Below are 12,441 nucleotides of genomic sequence, written 5' to 3'. Positions count from 1 at the left end.
CCCTGACACTGCCCTCGTGCAGCTACAGGGGCTAATTAAACCCAAATTACTGCCCCATCCTCCTTCCTCCCTCCACACAAACAACCAGCCCCAGCCCTCGAGGAGCAAAGCAAATTATTCCAAAGCAAATCATTCCAAAGCATCCTTTGGAGCCACTGTTATTTATATTTTGCACAGACCCCCCAGGTGAGAGTCCAGACAGAACAGGTGTTGCACACACTTTATTTCAATTAAATGCTGCAACAGGGAGACCAGCCCAAGGCTACAGGGAGCCAAATTAGAAAACTGCATGAAAAATACTAATAAAATACATCAGATTCAGTCAAGGGATGTTCACAGGAACTTGGCTGGCTGCTCCTCTGGGCAGCTCTCTGTTTTTTAGGAATGAGGCAGCCTGTCCTCAGACACAGACCCTCCCACAGGGACATTCCCTGCTGCCACCATGGCCAGCCACGACCTTGGCTGGAGGGGAGGAACAAACCCTGGGGCTCTACCATCCCTCAAACCCTTGCAGGTTTGTCTGTGGCTGCAGAAGAGAACTGAATTCAAGTAACTGCTCTTCAAGGAGAGAGGAATGTCCAAGTTGTCTGCCAGAGCAAACTGATGGGTCACACGGGGCCAGCAGCAGAAAGGCTTTGGCAGGGATATTTTCCCAGGAGATGATTAATTTTGGAGACTAAAAATGGACTAGACTAGAAGCTCTCTGCTGCCTGGCCAACACAACCACTGGACATGACCTTCCAAAGGCAGCTCACTTGGGAGTCCAGACAACCAGCCTCCTAAAACTCAGCAATAATTGGTTTTTTCCTCCCCTGCTCCACATTCTGGAGCATCAAATCAGATAAATAAAGCACCAAAACTCCACACTCACTCTGCCAATCAACTGGGATACTCTGCCTTGAGATGGAGCCATTCCAGAAGGGAAGCAGAAGCCACAAAACATGACTCTGATTTCAGGAGAAATATATTTGGAACAGTGGAAACAACACTAAAATCCACCTCTCCTTTCCTTTGGAATGAAAAACCCCAACACAACCCTTTCCTTCAGATTCCTCCCCCCCAAAGACGAAGCCAGTTTTCCAGCATCCCAATAAATATTCCAAAGCTCAGCGTTTCCTTAATTGGTGCCCATTATCACGGGATTAAAAGGTAAATGGAATTCCACCCTTTCCTTCTGTCACAGCTCTTCCACCTACCCACAAGCACCGGGATTGTTCCTTCAGGTCCCACCTCACTTCATGTTTTGCCTTTTCCTCATTGCAAGCAAAGCAAAGGCAGCCAGGAGAGCAGCCCTGGGCAGCTGCTGGGGCACTGCCCAGCCCAGGGGGGCACTGGCACCTCAGGCACTGGCACAGGGGGAGTTGGTGCTCAGCTCAAAGGCTCCCAGGGAATCCTGCGTGGCTGAAATGGGACTTTCTGCCCTTTCCATGGAGTAGGAAAACAAACCAAACCAGCTCCTGCCCGACCTTCCCACTTATTGCCACCCCCTCTAGCAGTGTGCTGGGAATGATTCCATGAATTGGGAAGGATTTCCCACCTTTGCCACCCCCTCTAGCAGTGTGCTGGGAATGATTCCCATGAATTGGGAAGGATTTCCTACCTTTGCCACCCCCTCTAGCAGTGTGCTGGGAATGACTCCATGGATTGGGAAGGATTTCCTACCTCTGCCACCCAGACTCGGGTGCTGAGTCCCTAAATGGGACTGTGGGTCTGTCCTGGGGTTGGCATCTCCTTTGGGAATGTTGTGAGTGCCCCCAGAGCCCACAATGAACACCCAGGTCTCTGTGCCAGGCCTGAGGGAGCTCCTGAAGTGATCCTGAGTTCAGCCCTCCCTCCCTCCCACACAGGGCTTTTGTTCTCTGGCTGTTTACAGCTTAAAATTATTGTCACCATAAACGTTGAATCACGAGGCTGGGACTGAAAGGAAGGATTCCTGCTTTGTTTGTGGCTCCCTCCTTTGTTGCACCCCCCTCTGCTTTGGTTGGGCACCTCATTCAGCTGATGTGACACGCTGAAAGTCTCAGAGGGGTGAGAGCTATGGCAACAGGAGTTGTGCATCTAATCCCTGCTGCAGAGTGCTCAAATCCTCTGTGCAGCAGCACCAGAACAGGAGGGGTTCCATTTGTGTTAAACTCAGGAAAAAAGTTACAGAAATTCAGAATAACAGGGGGAAACTCAGGGCAGCAGGTCCCAAGGGGTCAGGGCTGAAGCAGGTTCAAGGGGCAGGTGGAAACGGGGCTCTCCTGGAAGGGGGAACTGAGGCTGGAAACACAACAAGAAGTGGCAGAGCCTGTGGAAGGGTCTGGAAGTTGCTCCAGGACACTGCTCCTGCTTGTGGGCAGGGGTTGGTAATTCAGAATTGTTCACCTGCACAACACCAGCTAAACTGGAACACCTCCAGCTGGTCCCTGTCTGAGCAAGGAACTGCAGGGACAACCCCACAAACTGCTCCAGCTGGGGCTGGGACCCCCCCTGTTCCACAGCTCAGACCCAAGGGCTGGGTGGGCACTGACCCAGCCCCTCAGCACCACCAGGACAGGGCACAGACCCCACAGCCACTGGCACTGCTGGAAAACCTCTCTGCTCTCTGTCCACTTGCAGAGACACAAACAGTGGGGACCCTCCGTGCTGTGTTTGCTCCCCAGGACATCCAGGGGACACCCCAAAACACCCCAAACCCAGCCAACAGGGACCTGCTCTGACCAGGGCAGCCCAGCAGAAAACTAGGAATTTGAAGAGTGTTTAGAAATGCCTGAACACTGCACACTCAGCTCAGAAACCAAGGGAAGGAGCAGGGAAGGAAAAACTCAGCCAACCCCTGGGAATGCAGCCAGGATTCCCAGCTCCCCAACATGGGCTGGAACCAGCTGCTTATGAACGAGGGTTTTTGCACCCTAAAAAACACATAAAGTCTCCTCCAAGACAAGTTCTACACAGGGACTATGTACAACAGCAGCAGAACCCAAAAAGAAGTGTAATGACTTACCTTTGCTGTCTTCTTCTGGAGGGGGAACATGAACAATCCCTGAGCTCCCAAAAATAAAGGACACCCCCCCCTTCCTGGGGGCCCTCCCCAGCCCCAGATAAAGGCTCTGGGGCCATCAGGATGATGCCAAACAGCTGTGGGGGTGCAGGACAGTTGGGGGGCTTCAGGTGCCCCTCGTTTGTAATCAGGGAGAGGTTGGGGCAGAGGGAACCAGAACTTGGAACAACCCCTAATTCACCTTCCAATTTACATTCCACAATCTAGAGACAGGGAGGGAGGGAGGGAAGGAAGGAAAGAAAGAAGGAAAGAAAAGCTTTTCTTTTTAAGGACAAACAAAGCAAAGATTTGTGGAGGTCAATAAAGAGATTTGAGACTTCCCAATGGAAGCTGCAGCAAATCCCTGGAGGGGCCCCCTGAGGGTCCCTGCCCTGCCAGGGACCACCTGAGCTGAATTATGGACCACCTGAGCTGAATTATGGACACCTGAGCTGAATTATAGAACCTTGAGCTGAATTATGGCCCTGATGGGCTCCAGCTGGGCCAGGCAGGGGAAGGGGATGAAAAGGAAGGGGAGGGCCCCTCATTCCTTCCCTGGTAGGGGGGAGTCCAGAAGGTTCTAAGCTCTCCTGCAAGAAGCTGCAGCTCCTCTGAAGCCTCCAGGTCACCTCTGGGCTCTGGTTTTCCTGTGGGAGTTTGGTTTTTCCCCCTGGAGGAGCCACGTCTGCCCCGGTCCCAGGTAGGTGGATGTTTTAGGAAGGTTTTTTGGGGGGTGTGTGGGGTTTTGCCTGGAAACACAGTTGCTTAAGGATGGAAACTGTCTTTGTCTCGCAGTTGAATCTTTAAACTTTGGGTGTGCAGGGATGAACTTGGAGCTCCTGAGGAGCCAAGTGCTGCTGGGTGTGCTCAGCAGGTCCCTGTTCTCCAGGGGGACATCCCTGGAGGTGCCTGTTTACCAGGCACATATCCCTGGAATGGCAGCTGTTTGCAGGCATGTGGCCCTGGAGAGTTGGGGTTTTCTCAGTATTATTTATTTTTTTTTTATCTTAACATTATTTATATTTTTCTTAATATTTACTTTTTTCTTAATATTTACTTTTCCCTTTAACATGACTTACTTTTTCTTTTAATATTACTTTTTCCCCCCCTCTTAATGTTATTTTTTCCTATTTTTATTTATCTTTCCTCTTAATTTAGTTTCTTCAATGTTCTTATTTTATTATAACCTTTGAATTGGGATTGGCTTTGAAACAACTGCCTGGTGCTGAGTCTGCCTTTATAATTTTCTGCATTGAGACGTTGCTTTGCCTGAACTCCACTTCAGGCTGGAGAAGTGGAAGGGAAGGGAAGTTTTTCCACTTGAAATGGGAAATAAAGCAGTGCAGTTGGGCTTAATCTGCTGGTGGAGACTTGGGGGAAGGAAGGGGTGAGAGCACCTGAAAGAATCCCTAATGAGCCTCTGTGTGCAGGGAAGCATGTAAATAAGGTGGGTTTTGAAGCCAGATGGAGAATTTCCCTTTGTTCAAGCTGCACCTTGACATCTGCTGGGTACCTGTGCTGGCTGAAATCACCAGCATTGTGTTGTTTTTTTCACTGTATTCTGAAATTGTGCTGCTCTGGCTGGGGATGGTTGTGCTGCTGTTTTTATTCCAGGAGTGTCTGTGACTTAGAAATTAATAGAAAAAAATGCTAAAGATGGGGTGTGAGCATTGCAGGGGCACCTCAGGTGGGGTCAAGGAGGGTGAGGAGGGACAAGGCTCATCCTGAAATGAGGAATTATCTGGGCTTTGGAGTGGTCCCTTGCAGGGCCAGCTGGGTCCTGCCTGGCCCTTTGTCTCTGGGACAGGAACAGGGAGTTTTGCTTGTGCTGCTGCTGAACTTGGAGCTCTCCCTGCCCTCTCTTCCCCTGTCCCAGGATCTGTGTGAGCAGGGAAATGGTTTCTTGCAGGTGTTTCAAAGCAGGAGACTTGGGGGGGTTTGAGCTGAGCTTGAGCAGCACAGCTGGGGAGGGGTTTGGTTACTTCACCCCAGCCCCAAAAATGCCCAAGGTGCTCCCAGTGATGGCAAAAGGTCCTGGTGGTGCTTCAGACTGGAGTTGTTTGACAACCTGTGTGTATTGGGAACCACTTTCCCTAAATTCTCAGGTGATGAGGAGGCTCTGCTGAGAAAAATTGCTTCCTTTCCCTGCTGGAACCTGTTGTTGGGTGGGGTCTGTCCCTGGCACTGAGGTGTCTGTGGCTCATACACTAAACACACTAAAGCATCTCTTCTTCCTGGGAGAATCCAGGCCAGGAAGCTTCACTGAGCACAAGAACCCCCAGCCAGTGTGCAGATCCCTCTGATGGAATAGTTCCAGCTAATGTAATGAGACACATTCAACCCAGAAAACAGAAACTAAATCCAGGCCTGGGAATTAACTGGGAGTATCTGAGGTAACTTAATTATTTACCTAATTCTTCGCCGTGGATGTACCTGAGGGCTCTGGCTGTTCCCCCAGCAGCAAAGAGCAGCTTTGAGCCTGCCCAGCATTTACTTTGGAGCTAAAAGAGAATAAATATAGCAGCAGAAGTCCAAATCCTCCTCAGGAGCAGGAGCAGGTGTGCTGGGCTCCTCTCTGCCACGCCACATTAACCTGCCCTGCAGCCACCACAGCTGCCCCTGCCAGAGCAGGGAAGCTTTGGAAGCACAAAAAGGTGCAGGAGCAGGAAGGTGTTTTCCCCTTGGAAGTTCTCAGCGTGTGTTTTTGGTTGTTTAGATGTAGCTTTCATTTGTTTAGAGGGGTTGCCAAGCAGTTTTACTGTTTGCCTTTTCTCTGTGTCCCGGAGGAGGGTGGGCAGGGATGGGCAGAAGCTGCAGCTTGGGGTGCCTTAGGGCTGCCCTTGCCAGCCCTGGGTGACACAGCAGGGTTTTTAAGTCTGTGTTTGGAGTGTCTGAGTGAATTCTCCTCAGGAAACCTCAGCCCAGCCATAACCCCTCTGTTGGGGCATGTCCTGACCTGGGAGGGCACTGCCCAGCCCTGCAGTCCCTGGTTCTGCTGCTCCCAGAGTGTAAAATCAGGAGAAAATGGCCAAAATACTCCAGTGCTGCTGGTGAGGGAATCAGGGCCAGTGGTGCTTGCAGAAAAAAGCAGATGCTGGAGGATGGTCTCCTCTCTTCTGGCAGCGACCAGAACTGCTGGCCAAAATAAAACCAAACAACACAGAGAGTTTAGTTTCAGATATATTTTAAGAAAGCATTTCCTGCTCCAAGGTGATCTGTTTAAGCTACAGTTTTGCACTGGCAAGAGGAGTTGGTGGTTTTTGGCTCTGCTTTTCCTGGCAGTGTCCATTATCTAAGCTGCTCAGTGAAAGAATTCCCTTTAATTCTCTGTTGCAGGTTATTCCTTATGTTTTAGCTCTTGGCATAGGCTTTCCTTCCTAAAGAGCATGAAGGTGCAAAAGGGCCTTTGGCTCTTGTGTGTGATGAGGAATCAGGGCAGGGAATGCCACGGGAAGGAGTTTCTTTGGAAGCAGTGAGGTGGGAGAAGCATTCCTGCCTCAGCCAGGGGGGTGAGGGAAGGGGGGAACCTCCTTTAAAGGCTCCTGAGCGAAGGTGATGGAGCTGAGCACTGAAAAGTTCAGCAGTGCCAGACTGGTGAAAAGTTGCCCTTGACTGCTCACAGGCATCATTTTAATTGAAATGTAATAAAAAAAACGAAAAGGGAAAATTAAGATGCGGGAAGCACTTGAAAAGCCTGTCTGAAGACATCTGCAAAATGGGTTTATTCCAAGCAAATATAAGAAAACTGTTTGGGTTTTTTATTGTCAAACAATAATAGCGCCTCCATTTATCCAGCGCTTTTTACAACCGAGTCTTTTTCACGGATTATTTCCAAAACAACCCCGAAGTTGATTTATTTTCCAGCCCTGTCCTCGGCTCCCTTTTCTCCTGGTGGCAGGGAGGGAGAGCTGGGGCTGTGCAGGGAGTGGGGGCTTGGCTGGGTCAGGGCAGAGCAGGGACCCCCCCCTTTGCACATCAGCCCCTTTCCCTCGTGCCGAGCCCGGTGTGGAATCATTTAACCCTCATTAAGGCTGAGGGGAGGTTTGTTCTGCTCTGGGTGCCCTTTATCTCACTGTGGGTTGTTCTTTTTCTCCACCCCCTCTCTTTTCCAGCTTTTTAATAGTCTTTTTTTTCCCAGCCCAGATTATGTTCAGGTGCCAATAAACGTGTTCACAGCTCTTTTATGATCATTTTAGCATAGGCAGGTCTGTAAATTCCACTTCACTTGACTTCCCTGTCGGGCCTGGAAACGAAGTGATCTGCTGGCAATAAAAACAATGACTGGAGGTGTTTCCCATGGCTAACCCTGTGAAAACCCCCCAGCCCTCTCCCAGGGATGAGGAATTCTCTGTGACACAGGTCACACCCCCCCAGAGCTGGCAATATCTCCCAGGGTAACCCAGAGATCACTGGGAATGGGGGATTGAGGTGCATGAGCTCTCTCTGAGCTGTGCAAATCCCTCTGGATTCAGCTGGGGATGGCACAGCTGTGCCCAGGATCCAGGGTTTTTTTGGGTGGGGTGAAGTGGCCACTGCTCTAATGAGCTGCATCTCTCCCTGCTCCCGTGCCAGGAGGGTCAGAGCACTGGGAAATGAGGTTTTAACCTGTGTGTTTGGACATGTCTGATGGCAGGGAGGCAAAACAGTGCCAGAACCTGCAACTGGAAGCCCCAAAAATCCTGATTTAAGCTTTGTGCTTAGAAGGCAGGAACTGAACCTTTCCCTGGGTGAGGAACTTGAAGCCCTCAGCCAATTAATAACTGCTGTAAAATAGTGCTGTGGTCTAAAAATGCTGACAGAGAACTGGGTGCACCTTATGGAGGGCAGGGGGGGTGTTACAGACTAATTAATTAAGTTTTGGAAAGTCTGTAATCCTTGGACAAAGGGCTCTGTAAATGCAATGTGCAGCAGCTCTTACTGCAGGCTGCTCTGGTTTCAGGTGGATTGGGGACATGAGGTGACCAGGGCAGGTTGGATGGGGCTGGTGGAAGGTGTCCCTGCCCATGGCAGGGGGTGGCACTGGATGAGCTTTAAAGTCCCTTTCAACCCAAATCATTCCATGACTCTTTGAAAGGGAGATGCTGGCTCGTGATGGGGTCCAGCAGAGGACTCGAAGGTCTCTGTCTCCTGAGGTGTGGTTGAAATTTGGGCTTTTGTGCCTCTTCCCAGCTGCCTGGGGTGCTCAGGCTGCTCCAGCTGTCAGTGTGTGTGCCTGTGCAGCAGTTCTGGCCCCTGGTTCCCTGCCAGCTGCCTGGGGTGCAGCAGTCACCAGTGGGATCCCTTCGATCCCCCGGAGCAGCAGGGGCAGTGGAATTCAGCTGAAATTCAGCCCCTCATCCCTGCCTGTCCTCAGGCAGCTTTGTCACCTGCTGCCCTGCTGACAGGGATGGGATTGGAGTTAAAGGAGCCCTTGTGTGGCTGGAATTGCCCCCCAGGACAGGAGTTTGCAGGACTCAGGACAGTGAGGGTGTCGTGGACACTCAGCTGTGGAACCTCGTGCTGAGCCAGAGTGAGGGGCTGCTGAGGGGCTGCTTTGTCCCCATGCAGGGTGACTTGGGTCACCAGGACGTGCCTGGCAGTGCTGGTGTAACCAACCCAGGGGCTCAGGACCCCTCTGAGAGGAGCTCTGCTGTAACAGGAACATCAGTGCCCCCACTGCACATCCCATGGGCTGCTCTTCATCCTCCTCTTCCCTGGGGGCAATTCAATCCCATCCCTTCTCCCCAGCAGGGTGGTCTGTCCCAGCCCAGCCTGGCTGTCCTGCTGCCTGGCTCTGAGGGCAGCTGGCCCTGAGCATCACGTGCCCAACTCCAAGGGCATCCTCCCCACAGCCCAGAGAGACCCCACGGACCCGGAGCGTCCCATCCCCACTGGCAGGGACTTGGGAAAGCTGGAGAAATCCAGGGTGGCTGCATTCCTGTGTTCCCTGTGCTCCAGGGGGTTGGGGTTGGGAGCAGAAGGTGCCTCTTGAAGAGCAGTGGGGACTGACAGGACCTTGCAGAGCCCCTCGCTGGGGCCGGGCAGGAGCATCTGGTCCTGGCACGCTTGGGTTGGCCCTGTCTGTTGTTGGAGTAATTGTTCATCTGGCTCCAAGCCATTCCCATTCACATGTTGAAAAGGAGCTGCTGGTGACACTTCCCAGGTTTCAGTCCTCTCCCCCCCCCTCACCACCTCCTTGCCGTCCTAATTAAATTTAACATTAAAGTAAAACATTAAAGACGTTATCGCAGAGCTTTCATCTGCCACACACACGAGCCTCTTCCCAATTTGTCAGGTCATTAGCGAGGCAAAATAAATGGAAAGGAGTGTGTGGAGGCTCCAAGGGTGGAGGAATGAGCTTTTTTTGAGAATGAGACTCATGGTTTCTGAGGTGAGCACGTGCTGAGCTGGGCTTGGCAGCCTCGGGCTGTGTAAACCTGGCACTGAACAGCATCACAAAGTGCTGCCAAACCTGGGCCTGGGTGAGCTCTGGGGTTTGGTGCCAGCCCAAGAATGGGATCCCCTCTCCTTCCTGCAGCAGGACACTTGCAGCTGGGCTGTAGCTCTCTGAGTCTCCTCACATCTCTGCACTGGGAGGACTGGTCTGTCTTGTTCTGCTCAATGTGTGATTCCAGGGGCTGGAACTCCTGGATAAATCACTCTGAGTGTTGCCTGGAAAGGTGCTGATGCTCTTAATGCCTGGTATGACTTGATTTGACTCAATGTCATCCCAATTACCTTGTGTATTAGAGCAAGGATAACTGAAGGTGCCCTCTATTTGAAGGGAATGTGCAGCATTCCTGCAGTCAGAACAGTTCTGAGGAATTGCAAATGAAGTCACTTCAGGCTTAATTTAAAAAAAAAATCAGCTCTTGCTGTGGTTGTGCTGGCCTGGGGGATATTTTGGAGCAGAAGCTCAGTTGTGGTGACCTGGGTTCAGTAGAACTTTAAACAGGCTGGGGACCAGAGGGTTTAAGTCTGATGGTTAAGGAGAGGCTGAAAGATTTGGGTTCTGCATTTTGAAAGATTTTTTTTCTGTCCATACCAGAATCCAGAAGAGATGAAACAGGGAGGTTTTATATTGACTAGAGGTCATTCTTTAGCTCAGGTTGCAGTGATAATGTGGTGGAACTGAGCTGTGATGTTCACAGGGCAGCAGCAGCAGAGAATCGAAAACACAGAGTTTGGGAAAGAAACAATGAACTGTTTTGGGGGTGAATATTTGTTTCATCAGCCTCACTTACTCTGTTGTGTAGCCTTGACCATGCAGGGAACTCCAGGGCCTTTCCAGGCAAGGCAAGATTCTTTTATTAACATTTCTTCAGGAGGCACAAACTCGAGCAGTGAAGGAGGCATAAACTTGAGCAGTGCTTGTGCTTTTGCCTGATGAATCTGCCCAGAACATGTTCAAAGCTTGGAGGAATGAGTTCCTTAAGTGTGTTTGAAGGTTATGACAGACACCTGTAAACAGACAGATATTGATAAAAATGTCACTTGGAACCAGAGCTGTGCCTTTCCTGCAATCTAATTACTCCTGATGGCTCCCAGCCCAGCCCTGCAGCATTCCCCCAGCCCTGATGGCCAGGCTGCCCTCCCAGGAGTGGGAATGGGGCTCCTTTACCTCTGGCTTTGATGTAACTCTGGGAATTAATGGAGTGATTCGTGATTCACACCAGGGCTGGCTCCAGATGTGCATCCATGGGATCACTGTGGGCTTGGATCAGCTCAGGGGGGCTGAGATTGGCACTTGAGGGCTCCAGACTTGCCTGCTCCTGCAGTTGTCCAGCTGTGAGTCTTGCTCCAAAACAGTCAGTTTGCCACCCATGGGAGATCCCTTGGGTTCTGCTGCTCTGTAAGGCACAGAGAGAAGGAATTCCTGGAGCTGTTCCCAGGGAGGTTGTGGACTGCCTGTCCCTGGAAGTGTCCAAGGCCAGGTTGGACGGGGCTTAGAGCAACCTGGGCTGGTGGAAGGTGTCCCTGCCCATGGCAGGGGGTGGCATGAGATGGTTTTTAAGATCCCTCCCAACCCAAACCATCCTGTGATTCTATGATAAATATTTTGTTGGACAAGTAATGGCCACCTGAGACTGGATCTAAGTTCAGCTTCCTTTGGCATCTCATTTCAAGAGAAGGGACTGCTGGAATTTTAGGGGAAAACCATATCATACCTAGGGCCATGTTTTCCCTGCTTCCACAAAATGTGGGTGTCTTGTACAAGATCTTGCACACAGATATCTGTGTTTGATAACTCATACTAAATCTATGTCCTTTGAACTTCTGCAATCCCTCTTTGAACCTGCACTGGATGAGCTTTAAGGTCCCTCCCAACCCAAACCATTCCATGATTTTTCACCCTGCACACATGAAAAGAACTGTGGCTTCACCAGGGTGCTGCCTCCTTTGGGTGAAGGCAAACACAGGCAGATGTGGCCATGAAAAATTGATTTCTTTTGCTCTCCAAGCTCCCCTCAAAGCTCGTAAGTGGGATTGTTTTCTGCTGGGATGTGAATTGTTTGTGATTGCTTTGGTGTTTGGGTACACTGGAGTTACTAACAGAGCTTTTGATGGCAAACAGACACTGCCAGTCCCTCAAACCTCTGTTCCTCTCGAGCTCTTGGTGTTCTGAGAGGAAGTTCTCCCTCTGGTAATGTTCCTCCAAGCTGGAGAGTGAGTTAATCCAACTGGAAGTGGTTCTCTTGTACAGTTCTCCAGCAGGGCCGAGGTCCAGAACTGTCCACAATGAAATGATTTGGTGGTAGTTTGAGCTTTCAGACAGGTGAAAACAAAAAAGCCAAGGTTAATGGAAGTTGCATTTCATCTGGATATTCTCCTTATTTCCCATTTTCCAAGCTCGTGTTCCATGCAGGTGCTTGGCTTATATCTTCATGCTGTCAATAAACCCAACGTGTTGGAGCAGACAGGATTAATGCAGATTTCAAGGGCTATATTTAGAAGTAATTTAGCTATCATCAGTCAGAAGGGTGGGGAGAGATGCGATGGTTATTCATCCTGATTGAATATTCTATTGATAGAGATACTTATTAACCCTAAACATGTCTTTCCCTGGTGTTTTCAGGTCTCAAACAAGGAGGGGAAAAATAAAAAAAAAAGGAAATTCAGAGGGAGGGAGAGGTAGAATTGAAGAGGAGACAGGGGCAGGGAGCTGGTTAATGGTGCCATTGGAGCTGGTTAATGGTGCCATTGAAGGGCTGATCGCTGGGGGGGGGGTGGCAGTGCCACCCGGGCTCTGTGATGTGACAGGCAGTGGAGGGAGGCAGCTGGGGATGGGTTTTTGTCCTGGCACAGGTGCTGGGTGTGTTCAGAATCTGGGGGGGATGTGCTGGAACTTTCCTTCCCCAGGTAGTGAATGGGCTCGGAGCAAACTTGGTGTGTTTTGTTGCCAAAGACAGGAGGGGGAGGGAAAATCTGGGAGGGAGGGG

Source organism: Manacus vitellinus, unplaced genomic scaffold (genome assembly GCF_001715985.3).
Source record: "Manacus vitellinus isolate BGI_N305 unplaced genomic scaffold, ASM171598v3 scaffold_52_pilon, whole genome shotgun sequence".
Taxonomy (NCBI): domain Eukaryota; kingdom Metazoa; phylum Chordata; class Aves; order Passeriformes; family Pipridae; genus Manacus; species Manacus vitellinus.
The sequence above is the reverse complement of the archived record's forward strand: the minus strand, read 5'-3'. Positions refer to the sequence as shown.